Raw genomic sequence first — 14,566 nt, forward strand, 5'->3', positions numbered from 1 at the left:
CCGTCAAAAAATTACTTGCTGGTTGAATAAAAATAACTAAGTCCAAATTTGCCAGGGGTATGAATAATTATGGGCAGCACTGTATGTATTAAGTGGCTTGTTTAGCTGAACAGTGCAGTGTATGGTTATACAGATGGTCAATTTAGATACCCATGTCAGCCATTTGTGCTTTCTCACACTCTGGCAGTTTATGCAATAGATTTATTTTGTTTGGTTCATTTTTCACATAGTCCATTGCTTTGTGGGTGATAGGGAGTCGTACATATTTTTTGAATATCTTGGAATAGGAATAATTGTGAGCCCTGGTCAGTCAGAATCTTTTCTGGTGGTCTGTGGACTTCAATAAACCTCTTTTCAAACACATCCACAGTGGTTTGTGCTGATAAGTCTTTTACTGGTACCACCATGGCATACTTACCATAATGGTCAATGATTGTTAGAGCGTACACATACCCATCTCGGCTGGATCTTCATTTAACATGGTCCAAAGCAACAAGCTCAAATGGTCTAGGACTCCTAATATGGTGCATGGTGCCTTTTGTCTGGGATGGTCATCCCTATTGATGGCATAGATATTACTCACTACTTCCTCTGTCATCTTATACAATTTGCTTAACATGGCAATGTGTCAGAGGATCAATGGTTGTCACGTTGAAATTGGGTCCAATCCATTCTGACTGTTTGTGGGTGGACAAGATTTTGTTGACTGTACCCTCTTGCAGTGATGGCATTCTGCTTGAGCCCCAAGGTGAAGAAGGCTGGCATTTCAACGTCCCACCAGTAGTCATCAGGCTGTAGATAGTCTTGACAGTGCCTTTACATTAATACTACATTTGCCAGAACGGTATTTGATGGTAAGTTTATACTTATCTAGAGACCCAATGCTGTTCTATGGCACCTATACTTTCAGTGGAAAGATAAGCCAACGGGTTGTTGCCAGTATAGGCCCCAAATTCTGTAGCCAAATATTCCTTGAATTTCTTTGTAACCATCCTGGCCTAGGCGAGTAATTCTAGTTTAAAAGAGCTTTAAAGGGGTTTTCTGAGATTTTTTTTTTTACTGATAACCTATCCTCAGGATAGGTGATCAGTATCTGATAGGTGGGGATCCGACACCAGGGAGGGCCACAGACTTCTCTCTGTTTTTCCTAGGCCAGTGATGTCGGGTTAATCGTTCACGTGGACGAGGAGCAGCTCGGTCCCATTGAAGTGAATGGGGCTGAGCTGCGATACCAATCATAACCGCTATACAATGTACTGTGCTGTGCTTGGTAAGCTGTGAGAAGATCGCAGCAATCACAGGAGCGCCGATACCTTCTCAAACAGCTGATCGGCGGGGGTCCCAGGTGTCAGACCCCACCGATCAAATACTGATGACCTATCCTGAGGATAGGTCATCAGTAAATAAAATAGCAGAAAACCCTTTTAATTAGCATTATTCCTCTCAGTTGGCCTAAGTGAGTTACTGCCATATACGATGACTCTTTCCTGTTGGTTCTGAACGTGGTCCAACACAGCTCGCAAGCCCGTTTTACATGCCTCAGTATACAGTCTGAAAGGCTTAGTATAAGTCTGGGTAAGAGAGAATAGGTGCTTAAGATAATTTACATTTCAGGTCATTAAAAGCTTTATCCTGAACCTCTTTTATTAGGCTGGCCTTTTTAACAAGTCTTGCAAAGAGGCCTCAATCTTAGTAAAGTGCTGAATAAATCATCTATAATATCCAGAAAAGCCTAGAAATTTCATCACCTCATAGAGGCAAATGTCCACAAACGTCCAAAGTACCCCTGCTCCAGGGCACTGCAAACACAGTTAGTAATGTCATGTTATGTAGCCATATGACATTACACCACAGATTAATAAAAAAACTAAAAAAGTTTATGAGCTTGCAGGGAGTCAGACCCCCACCCTTTAGATATTGATGTCCTATCCAGAGGTTAGGCCATTAATATTGAAGTCCCAGTAACCCATTTAATTTATATGGACCACCAAAAAAATTCTTAAAAATCTACAACTCAAAAAATGGACGTAAAAGTATGTAGAGAAAGCTTATACTGTAGCTTATACTGCAGTGAGGTAAAAAACAAAAATTACCAAAGAGTTAAAAATTAGCACACCGCCACTACGAAAAGTAGAGAATTGGAATTGTGCATTACAGACCAACAACGAGCACTATGGTCCTTCCAAAGAGCTGGTCGTGGGAGTGCTGAGAGTCGGACAGCACCAATGTAATTTTGCTGGTCCATTTTTAAGTCCTGGATTAAAGATACAGACTGATTTTTGTGGCCACTGTTTTGCAGCCTTTCACAGAGTAGACCCTCTCCGTCTCAGGGCAGTAGGACATTTCTCCAGCGATTTTAGCGACCAGTTCTTCATTTATCGTTCTGTCACGCTGACGAAGCTCTGCCCTCACACACATCCTTACGTGTTTCTCTTCCAAAGGAGGGAACGGTACAAAGACGTCAATCAGATTTCTATCAGACTACTGTGCCAGAATCCACCTAAAAGGAAACACATACAGAAGCTTTACCAGGGTAATAACGTGTGCGCATGGGCCCTATAGACAAGCTTGGAAAAGGACCCCATTCCAACATGACATCCTTTAACATAAAGTGGTGTGGTCAGACCCCACCAATCTAGTAGTTATCATCTATCCTATGTTTTTTGGGGCTTAAGTATTGATCACCCATTGTCAGGATAGGCCAACTCCCAGCACTCCACCGATCAGCTGTTTGAAGTGGCTGCAGGGCTTGTGTGCGCTGTAGCCTCCTTCTTGACCTATGACATCACATCCTTCAGTCGCATGGTCTTTCTGTACCTTAGTCCCATTCAAGTGGATTGGACTGAACTGTAATACCAAGCATGGCCACTATACAACGCACAGTGCTATGCTTGGCATACTATGAGGAGGCTGCAGTGCTCTGCAAACAGATAGATGTCATAACCCCATCGATCAAATATTGATAACTGATACCTAGTATAGGTCTTCAATACTTAAAGTTATTGTCCAGGATTTTGTTATTGATGGCCTATCCTCAGGACATGTTTCAGAATAGCTCTGGCACTGAAAGTCACCGCTGGAACGACACCACAGTGTACTGGACAGAGCTGATTGCTGCAGTGCTGCTCCCATTAAAAGCAGGGGTGCAGGATTTCGGGACACCATCTATCATATATTAATGGTACAGCTGACACAGGTTATTTCACTTACCCTGTATGTCGAAGGAAAGCTTTGATAAATGGCTTTCCACATCAGACAGTTTAATGTCTTTTCTTTTCTTTTTATTCCTCCAAAACTCCAATGCCAACTCAGTAATCTTCTCTCCTCCAGTATTACTGTAACATAAAACACATGAAGTCTGAAGATGCTGTGATACTCCAGAGGTTATGGAGTATCCGGCCAAGTATCACAGAACATATGACCTACAAACAAACCAGGTTTCTTCTCCGCAGGCTCCATACCTAATTGTCAGCAGCTGCAAAGAGGGACATTACACAGCAGTACTGAGGAGTGTAGCTGTGAATCCAGCACTAAGGTGAGATAGAAAGCTTACTAGCAGCTGCAGCAGCATCTCTGTGTGTCTGTGCTTCTCACTCTCTCTGCAGCTGCTTTCTCCTCCTCGCTCCCTTCCATATGATTATACTCCTATGGGCGGAAGCTGTAACCTGATCCCTCAGTGAGCTGAATCTCTATAGAGATAGTTGTGTTAATACTGATGCACAGTGTGAGCTGTGTGCCACTAACATATTTATTAACAGGGATTCTGGCTTATGCTAAAAAAAGGGAAGGGGTCCCTTTCCTGCTGAAGAGCAGTTGCAGCAGTGCCCAGGCTGCACTGCTAAGCTGAGAGGGGGGCTGATCTTAGCAGTGTGACAGAGTGGAGCTGAGTGGTGCAACCGGGGCCCCCAGAAATAATTTTGCTTGCGACCCCAGAAATACCAAATCTGACCAGCCCTGACTATACATCTCTAAATCCTTAAAGGGGTTGTCCCACTTCATTAAATAGGTTTTTATCTAATTTATTTACCCCCACAGAACATATCTTCCTATCTATGTCATAATCAAAAAGCTACCTTTCTTACAAAAAATCCTGTTATGTGATCCCTTTGTTGATTTCGGTATCCCATGGATACGGCCTCTTTCGTCCGGCCGCATCGCTGTGCCGTGCCTGCGCACAACAGCTGAACAAGTACTCGGGCCGCCTCTCCATTCCTACAAGTACGCGCACGTCCGCGCATGCACAAATACAGGAGGCGGGTGCCGGAATCAAATGGCCGGCACCCGACCTCTATGACAGGGAGCGGGACCTTAGGGGTTAACTGCCGCTGATCGCAGCCCCCTATCATAGAGGTCGGGTGCTGGCTATTTCACTCCGGCACCCACCTCCTGCATTTGTATTAACATTGGTGGCGCAGTGCGCCCCCCCCCCAGTATAATATACATTGAGTGCGCCCCCCCCCAGTATAATATACATTGAGTGCGGCCACCCCCCCCCCAGTATAATGTACATTGAGTGCGGCCACCCCCCCCCCAGTATAATATGCATTGAGTGCGGCCACCCCCCCCCCCAGTATAATGTACATTGAGTGCGGCCACCCCCCCCCAGTATAATATGCATTGAGTGCGGCCACCCCCCCAGTATAATATACATTGAGTGCGGCCACCCCCCCCAGTATAATATACATTGAGTGCGGCCACCCCCCCCCAGTATAATATACATTGAGTGCGGCCACCCCCCCCCCCAGTATAATATACATTGAGTGCGCCCCCCCCCCCCCCAGTATAATAAACATTGGTGGCGCAGTGGGAAGTGCCAATGAGAGTTAAAAAAATAAATATAAAATTAACTCACCTCCACCAATTGATCGCGCAGCTGCCGGTCTCCTGTTCTTTCTTTAGGACCTGTGAAAGGACCTGTGGTGACATCACTGTGGTCATCACATGGTACATCATATGATCCATCACCATGGTAATGGACCATGTGATTAGCTCAGTGACGTCACCACAGGTCCTGAAGCAAGAACAGGAGACCGGCAGCTGCGCGATCAATTGGTGGAGGTGAGTTCATTTTTTATTTATTTTTTTAGCCCTCATTGGCACTTCCCACTGCGCCACCAATGTTTATTATACTGGGAGGGGGCCGCACTCAATGTATATTATACTGGGGGGGGGTGGCCGCACTCAATGTATATTATACTGGGAGGGGTGGCCGCACTCAATGTATATTATACTGGGGGGGGGGGGGTGGCCGCACTCAATGTATATTATACTGGGGGGGGGTGGCCGCACTCAATGTATATTATACTGGGGGGGGGTGGCCGCACTCAATGTATATTATACTGGGGGGGGGGTGGCCGCACTCAATGTATATTATACTGGGGGGGGGGTGGCCGCACTCAATGTATATTATACTGGGGGGGGGTGGCCGCACTCAATGTATATTATACTGGGGGGGGGGGTCCTCACATACATTGTCGGCTCCATGTGGATGACTCATCCACATGAACGAGCACGCAAGGGCTGAGCTCTCAGGGTGAGTCATGAGGAGGCGTGGCCGGCCTTCACTCAACTACAGGAGCCAAACCAGGAAGTTATCAGGACATCTACTGCTGGTAAGATTAAAAAACCAAAGTGGGACAACCCCTTTAAGCCTATATTAGACGGAGCGAATATCATACCACCAATGTTGTTAATGCAAACTAAATTGAACGAGCCTTGCGAGATGTAATAAGTATGAGCAATTAAACAACAAATTTTATAGGCTAGGGCAGCGCTACAGACCACCCATTAGTGCCGGGAACACTGTTAGGTAGAAACCTCTGCCTGGCAGAGCCTGGTATGTCATCAGATCTGCAGAAAAAGCCCCGCATAGCGCAGGGCAAGGGAGAGCATGAAATGCTCCGATGCTCAACTCATATGGGCTGACTGGATGAAGAACGGGTTATGTCCGGGTTCAGGTCTGAACCCGGACAACCCCAGCTAGAATTACATTACCTTGTGCCACCCTATGTGCCATTATGAGGACTAGAAAACCATATAGCACGGTTGAGCTTACCTGAGGAAGATAAATATGCATTTTCGGAAAGATAATCCATCCAGATATTCATAGGTATCCAGGTAAGGCTTGAAAACATCAATGAGGCCTGGCGGCATCTTGTCCATCTCATCAAATGTGAAGATGGCCCGTTCACACTGCGTCACTGTACCATGGATGCGCTGTTTTAAAGTGGTCTGTAACAACAATGAAAATATATGTCGTACAATTTGCCAATTGCGATATTAAAGATCTGTGCTTGTTGTTATTGCATGGAAACACAGGAGCAGGGCTTGTTACGGTACAGTTATCAGAGCTGTGTCTTGTAAGGAGTCATGCACACGTGTGATGGTCACAACCGTACGTAAAGAATGAAGAATCCTATTAAATGAGAGGAAGTAGAGACGGGTTACAAATGCAATGGGCTGTGTTAGGAATGCCAAGTGGTGATGCGGCCTTAATAGTTTGTATCACGGTGCTCCGTGGCTCCGTAGACACAAAGGTGTTGTAGTTGGTGGAGTAAGTAGAGTCCAGACTTGGTGAAGTTTTTGCTTGAATAAACTTACAATAAACTTGTGTCATCCAAACAATATGTGATGTTTCTCTTGGCCCCAGCAGGCTAAGGGTAAACTGGGAGGTGAAATTTAATACTTTGCTTTATCTCTATCTGTTGGACTAATCTCTGTCTTCAGTCTGGTTTCTATCAGCTTCAGTTACTGTTTCTTATGAGAGTGAGGTATACTGTGATCTGTTTTGCTGAGTAGGGTGTCTTTGGCACAGTTTTCCCTCTCAGAGGTACTAAGTCCTTTTATATATCAGGAATGGGCTGCTCTCTGAGCTACTTTCCCAAAGCTCCTGCAGCAATGAGGGGTATCGCTCCCTCACTGCACCATGCAGCTTCATTCTCTCCTTTCAACTCTCAACTCCACTCCAGCTCAACTCCCCACTTCTCAACTCTTTCTCTACAGCTTTCTGTGAACTAGCCTTTTTATGCCCAAAAGGATGGGGAGAATGGAATGGTAAGTTCCATTATATCTAAAGGTAATTAAAGGGGTGCTCCAGGAATTTAGAACATGAAAATACTTAAATATAACTTTATTATAAATATATTCCCAAATACCTTTCAGTAGTTATAATGGCTCGTTTTCTCTAGAGAGCAATCATCAGGAAAAATAAAATTAACTATGATGGGGTCCGGTGGAGAGCTAGACGCAATCCGGCAAATGTACCAACTATCGGCCGGGCAGAAACCGTTGTATGCTGTAGTTTGTATCCAGCCGACTCTCAGCAGTCTCTGCCGGAACTGGCTGACTGATGACAATGCCGGAGATATGAAACTAGCCTAATTTCCCAGTCAACCTCTGCTAACGACTTATCAACTTTCCACAAGATAGTAAATATCTGATCGGTGGATGTCGAACTGCTGGGACCCCTAATGACCTTTACAATGGGGATTGAAGCGACGGTACAACATGTGCACTGCTCTTCCTTTCAAAGCCTATGGGGCTGACTGGGATAGTCAATACAACGCTCCCGTACTGCCACTCCGTTCAAACAGAGGACACAATCTTGTGATCAGTGGGGGTCCCAGCAGTTCGACCTCCGCCAATGAGACACCTATCACCTATCTTTTGGGACAACCCCTTTACTCAGTTCAAGACTGGGCTATTGACCTTGAGGGCTTATTCAGATGGCCGTATGAATGAGTCTGCATCCGTTCCGCAATTTATGCGGAACGGATGCGGACCCATTCATTTCAATGGTGCCGCAAAAGATGCGGACAGCACACGGTGTGCTGTTCGCATCCGTGGTTCCGTTCCGCGGAAAAGATAGAGCATGTCCTATTCTTGTCCGCAATCGCAGACAAGAAAAGGCATTTTCTACTATGGTTGCGGTCCGCAAATTGTGCGGTCCGCAAATTGCAGAACGCACACAGCCGGTATCCGTGTTTTGCGGATCCACAAAGCACTACAGCCGTCTGAATGGGCCCTAATACTGACACATTTTTTTAGTATGTGCAGCATCAAAAGCCGTAACTTTTTTTTTTCCGGTGGGGATATATTTTATTGTCAATTTTATTTATTTTATTTTGTATTTTCAAGAAAAAATGAGAAAATATACTTTTTTCATATTTTTCATATTTTTCTTTTACTAGCACTAAGTAGAACTAAAATATTTGTTTAAAATTATGTCCATTTCCCTTTACGGTCATTTTGATATAGGGGCTAGAAGCTGCGGTGTGGGCTTGTGGTGCTGTTATATTTTATTTTCTTATTATTACTTTTTATTTTGTTTTCTCTTTTTTTGTTTTGCATAAGACCTTCTTTCCCCTGTACCTAAGTCTGAATATTAGCCCCAGTTACAGGGGGAGTACTGATAAGACCCAGCAGCTCCTGCAGTTACCTGACAATTGCATTAATAACTAGGACTGCAACAGGCAGCAGTCTCGGACACATTCACACATGGTCCCTGATATTGTTCCAGTATTTTCTGTACTAGTATTACCTTCGCTATGTTCTCTTCTTGGGAAAAATGGTGTGTTACATCAAACATCTGCACACATTTTTTCCTCTCGTCCTCTGCAGGATATAGGTTCCTGATCAGGACCTGGCTCACAAGGTTTTTGCCAACACCAGTCCAACCATGAAAGGAAAGAACTAAGGGCTTCTTAGGGTTGGTGTTATTCCAGAAATCAGGCACTGTCTTGAGTATGACCAGTGCCGCCAAGTGCTGCCCAAATACACTGATAGAATAGTCCTTCTCCAGAGCTGAAAAGGGGAGGTTCAAGAGAATGAGAATTACTGGCTAACAAGTTATTGCGATCATAGACTTTTATAGTATATTGGTAGGAAATATGGGAATTTGCTGAAAAATATAAATGACCTCTGTTTTTTGGGACAAAATTACAGAATCCTGGCTCCATGCTGCCAACACTAGGGGGAGCTCACTGCATACGTTTTTATATAGTCACCACTAGGGGATCCCACTTTATATGCATTATACAGCTAGTAATGAACTCACAGAGGGCTGTATGAATCTGAATGATGTGAGCTCCACCTAGGGGTGACTAGCTATTATGAATGCCATGGCAAACAGGGAACCAATTCAGTGCTACCCCATAAACAGTCACCTTCCCTGCCTCTATTTACCTCATTATTTGTTCGTCTGGTTGAAAACACTGCAAATTCAGCAGCAGAAAATCTGCCCCTGTGCCCATAACCTTAGACCAGCGGATTTTGTTGCTTGGCCGAGCCCGTATTGCGGACCACAAACAGTGGGCCTGCAATATACGAGCACTGGCCGTGTGTCACCACCAGATCTCTGAGAAGTTCTGATAGATGTTCTTCAGTACCTCCTGCATGATCTTCTTTTGTTTTGCTTTGACATCTCTCCTCCCTCTCCCAGCTGTCATCTATTAGCAGTGATTGCCTCCTTATATATCTCCTCCCATACTCCCTCACTTTGCGGTTTATACAACTTCCTGGATTGTGCTGATGCTAGAAGCTGCTACTGTTGCATCCACAAGATAAGTCTGTTCCTTTATTTCTGTTTTGCTGTGGGCTTGATCCTAGGTGATCCTGACTCCCTCCGTATTAAGTGTAGGGAGCCGGTGGTCGTGTCCCCTCACTATTATAGGGTGTTCAGGTGTCATACAGTCGAGGAACGAGAGCATGCAATTATCTATCATAGAGATTTTTGCATGGGCTGAGAAGTCAGGGAGAGCTTCAGGGCTTTAATAGGGCTCACCCTTTTGTTCCTTAGTTTTGGATCAAGTCAGTCGGATCTTCATTTGTGTCAACTAGTTTTCTGCAACACCATCCGTGACACCGTGTTTACGCCACATCTGTGATAAATACCCATTCAAGTGAATGTGCGGTGCAGAACGGAGGCACGGAAGACGGAACCCCACGGAAGCACTACAGAGTGGTTCCATGGGCTTTCTCTCCGTGCCTCCGCACCACAAAAAAGTAATGCATGCACTGCATTTTTGCGGTGCGGACGGATCCCAGACCCATTCAAGTTTTTAAAGTCTGCAGCAGCTGCACGGATGGTGCCAGCGCATTGGGGACCACAACTTGACCTCAAGTCTGACCACCAGCCCAGAACATGGTCTAATGTGTAAACAGGAACTCAGTCCTTCCTGTGAACTACATTAGATTTGATTTTTGATGCAGTTTTTGAAGCCAAAATCAAGTGTGGATCATAACAGCAGAGAAAGTATTAAGAGCAGATACGACTTCTCCACTTTTTCCAATCAACTCTTGGTTTTGGCTTCAAAAACTGCATAAAAATACCTGAACAACACTGTAGCATGTGAACTGTGCCCAGTGCTCCACCTGGCTCTGCACTAAATGCTTAGTCCAGAACACTTACCTGCAAAGTTCATCGGCGTGTTTTAGCTTGACCTCCATATATACCATATTCCTAACACATCCACAATACAGGCAGGGATAGCAGAAGTCATCGTACTCTTAGGTCGTCTCCTGAGATCCGAGAAGGAAATCTGAATAAAATGACTGCTTACACAAAGAATATAATTGCAGTATCCCGGAATAGAGTCACTGCAAAAGTTTAATTGCTATAATGTTATACCCAACAGCATTGTATTGATAAGTTAGGATTAACACCTTGACTTAACCTCTTTTAGGGTGCTAGGAGATGAACTTGAGTCCGCCCCCTAGTTCTGTGCTTAGCTGAGGAAGAAAGAGGAACTATGCTGTAGGAGCTCCTCAGAGAAACCTTATTTACAGCCAAGAAATCAGCTTTATTTAGAAAGAGAGAGGAAGATTAGGAGTTCCACAATCTGCAAGGCCGTGCATTGGAGTCAGTCAGCAAGGTACTGTGCACATTCATGGCAGAAAGAGACTTTGCTGCTGTCAGAGGAAATATTACCGTGCTGTTGTTGAATTTCCATCAGTTGATAACATACCAGCATTTGCCACAATTCTTTGAGGGTTCTTGCATTTTCTTGTATACACTCTGTCCTTGTTGCCCTGTGTAGCTAGGCCCGATAACGGTCAGTGGTTACATTACAGTCAGTCCACTTGGCAGCGCCGAGTCCCCAACAGGTCAGTGGTGCTGCTGCCACCATTCACTATAAAAACAACCTACTGGCTTTGGTATATAGTACAAGCTGTTTTCATTGCTGCTAAGATCCAGAGAACAGCAGCCACTGCCTGGAAGTTGGCATCAGGCCTATGTCACCATCCGCGTCTACACTCCACTAACATGGTGTTGGTTGTGGCAGGCGCAGCACTATGATATCAATATGATATATCAATATGATATAATTTTGATATCTCTAACTTTTTAGTCCAACCAGACTGTTTATTACTCTGTAATTCCTCTAGCGCCATTCTATGGAAACAGTAGGTTTATAGAGCACACCAAATGCTTAAGATAGCTTCTTTAGTAACTTTAACTTTTCTTCATATATAACACTGCCACCTCCGCAGCAGATAGTCCATGTACAAACACGTGTTGCATAAAGATTCACAAAATGGCTGCATGCATAAGATGGTGATTTAACTGTTCAATCTTGTCATTCAACCTAAAATGGTGGATATATTTCTCTCTTCAGTATCTGTACTCTCACTTTAAGTTATTTAAGCACTTTATATTCTCTCTGAGAGGTATATCTGAGATTTGCAATTGTTTTTTTTTGTATGCAATTATTTGATGATTGATTGCTTTTATGGCTAGTGATAGCTTTTGGTGATGGGTGTCTGAGCCGTAGTCCCTCACCTTGCAGCAGTGTCTGAAATGCAGGATTTTGTTGTTCACTCTTCTGTTTTGTCTCTAAAGTGCTTTCTTGAGGCTCACTTGAGTTGGTCCCCCTAGAAACTTTTCACCAGGAGCAAGAGCTCTTCAGTGTGCTTCCTCTCTCTTCTAGGTTACACAGCCACTATCCCTCCTGGCAGGACACAGGGTCAGCCCACTCCTACCAAGAGGGGAGGAATGTGGTGGTTAGCCCTGTTCCTGCCAATCATACCTCTCACTGGAACTTACTACTGTTGTGGAAATTTTATAATATATACATAACATTACAATACATGAACGATAAACAATTTGCAGATACCCCCAGGTATTGCACAGAGTCCTGGCCAGGAGGTGTGAGGTGGAGTGGATGGGGGTGGTAGTTAAGACTGTGGTGGAATATCTGCTCCAGTGCTCCCCTAGAGCCGTGCAGGGGAGGGACACACACTTTCTTCCCTGTTTTGGGTGTCCCCTGCCTCGTGGTTGCTCAGAGTGCTCTTGGTGTTGGTGGGTATTGAGTTGTGGGGTGCAAGGCAGTGGCCCGTATACAACCAAACTATTTCCTACTGCTGGAGTGTAATACCATGGTTGAAACAGATAACAGTTTGTTACTGAAAAGTGAAAATATACTGTGACACAGTGAGGGGTTGTGTCTGGCAAGGCAGGTATTTTCCTCCCAGCATGTGCGGCTGGGCTGGTTTCAAGCCAGGTGAGGTCAAATACCGGACCGGAGTTTAAGTGCCGGTCCGGGTTTTGGCAGCACCTGGCTGTCCTTAACCGCCTCCGGACCGCCTAACGCAGATGTGCGGTCCGGAGGCGGCAGCCCTGCGCACAACGACGCATATACGCGTCATCTTGCGAGGGCCGGGATTTCCTGTGAACGCGCGCACACAGGCGCGCGCTCACAGGAACGGAAGGTAAGCGAGTGGATCTCCAGCCTGCCAGCGGCGATCGTTCGCTGGCAGGCTGGAGATCTGATTTTTTTAACCCCTAACAGGTATATTAGACGCTGTTTTGATAACAGCGTCTAATATACCTGCTACCTGGTCCTCTGGGGGTCCCTTTTGTTAGGATCGACCACCAGAGGACACAGGTAGGTCAGTAAAGTCGCACCAAACACTACACTACACTACACCCCCCCCCCCGTCACTTATTAACCCTTTATGAACCCCTGATCACCCATGATCACCCCATATAAACTCCCTGATCACCCCCCTGTCATTGATCACCCCCGTGTCAGGCTCCGTTCAGACGTCCGTATGATTTTTACGGATCCACGGATACATGGATCGGATCCGCAAAACACATGCGGACGTCTGAATGGAGCCTTACAGGGGGGTGATCAATGACAGGCGGGTGATCACCCATATACACTCCCTGATCACCCCCTGTCATTGATCACCCCCCTGTAAGGCTCCATTCAGACGTCCGCATGTGTTTTGCGGATCCGATCCATGTATCCATGGATCCGTAAAAATCATACGGACGTCTGAATGGAGCCTTACAGGGGGGTGATCAATGACAGGGGGGTGATCACCCATATACACTCCCTGATCACCCCCTGTCATTGATCACCCCCCTGTAAGGCTCCATTCAGACGTCCGCATGATTTTTACGGATCCATGGATACATGGATCGGATCCGCAAAACACATGCGGACGTCTGAATGGAGCCTTACAGGGGGGTGATCAATGACAGGCGGGTGATCACCCATATACACTCCCTGATCACCCCCCTGTCATTGATCACCCCCCTGTCATTGATCACCCCCCTGTAAGGCTCCATTCAGACGTCCGCATGTGTTTTGCGGATCCGATCCATGTATCCATGGATCCGTAAAAATCATACGGACGTCTAAATGGAGCCTTACAGGGGGGGTGATCAGTGACAGGGGGGTGATCACCCTGACCACCCCCTGTCATTGATAACCCCCCTGTAAGGCTCCATTCAGACGTCCGCATGTGTTTTGCGGATCCGATCCATGTATCCATGGATCCGTAAAAATCATACGGACGTCTGAATGGAGCCTTACAGGGGGGGTGATCAGTGACAGGGGGGTGATCACCCTGATCACCCCCTGTCATTGATAACCCCCCTGTAAGGCTCCATTCAGACGTCCGCATGTGTTTTGCGGATCCGATCCATGTATCCATGGATCCGTAAAAATCATACGGACGTCTGAATGGAGCCTTACAGGGGGGGTGATCAGTGACAGGGGGGTGATCACCCTGATCACCCCCTGTCATTAATAACCCCCCTGTAAGGCTCCATTCAGACGTCCGCATGTGTTGTGCGGATCCGATCCATGTATCCATGTATCCGTAAAAATCATACGGACGTCTGAATGGAGCCTTACAGGGGGGTGATCAATGACAGGGGGGTGATCACCCATATACACTCCCTGATCACCCCCCTGTCATTGATCACCCCCCTGTAAGGCTCCATTCAGACGTCCGCATGTGTTTTGCGGATCCGATCCATGGATCCGTAAAAATCATACGGACGTCTGAATGGAGCCTTACCAGGGGGGTGATCAGGGAGTCTATATGGGTGATCAACCCCCTGTCATTGATCACCCCCCTGTCATTGATCACCCCCCCCTGTAAGGCTCCATTCAGACATTTTTTTGGCCCAAGTTAGCGGAAATTTTTTGTTTGTTTTTGTTTTTGTTTTTTCTTACAAAGTCTCATATTCCACTAACTTGTGTCAAAAAAGAAAATCTCCCATGAACTCACCATACCCCTCACGGAATCCAAATGCGTAAACATTTTTAGA

General features: G+C 45.8%; 1 pseudogene; it reads right to left on the reverse strand.

The window, feature by feature from the left end:
• Nucleotides 1-1,668: 1,668 nt before the first annotated feature.
• On the reverse strand, nt 1,669-10,517 carry LOC122919305 (annotated as a pseudogene).
• Between the last annotated feature and the right edge of the window lie 4,049 nt (nt 10,518-14,566).

The sequence above is a fragment of the Bufo gargarizans genome, chromosome 9, assembly GCF_014858855.1.
Source record: "Bufo gargarizans isolate SCDJY-AF-19 chromosome 9, ASM1485885v1, whole genome shotgun sequence".
NCBI lineage: Eukaryota > Metazoa > Chordata > Amphibia > Anura > Bufonidae > Bufo > Bufo gargarizans.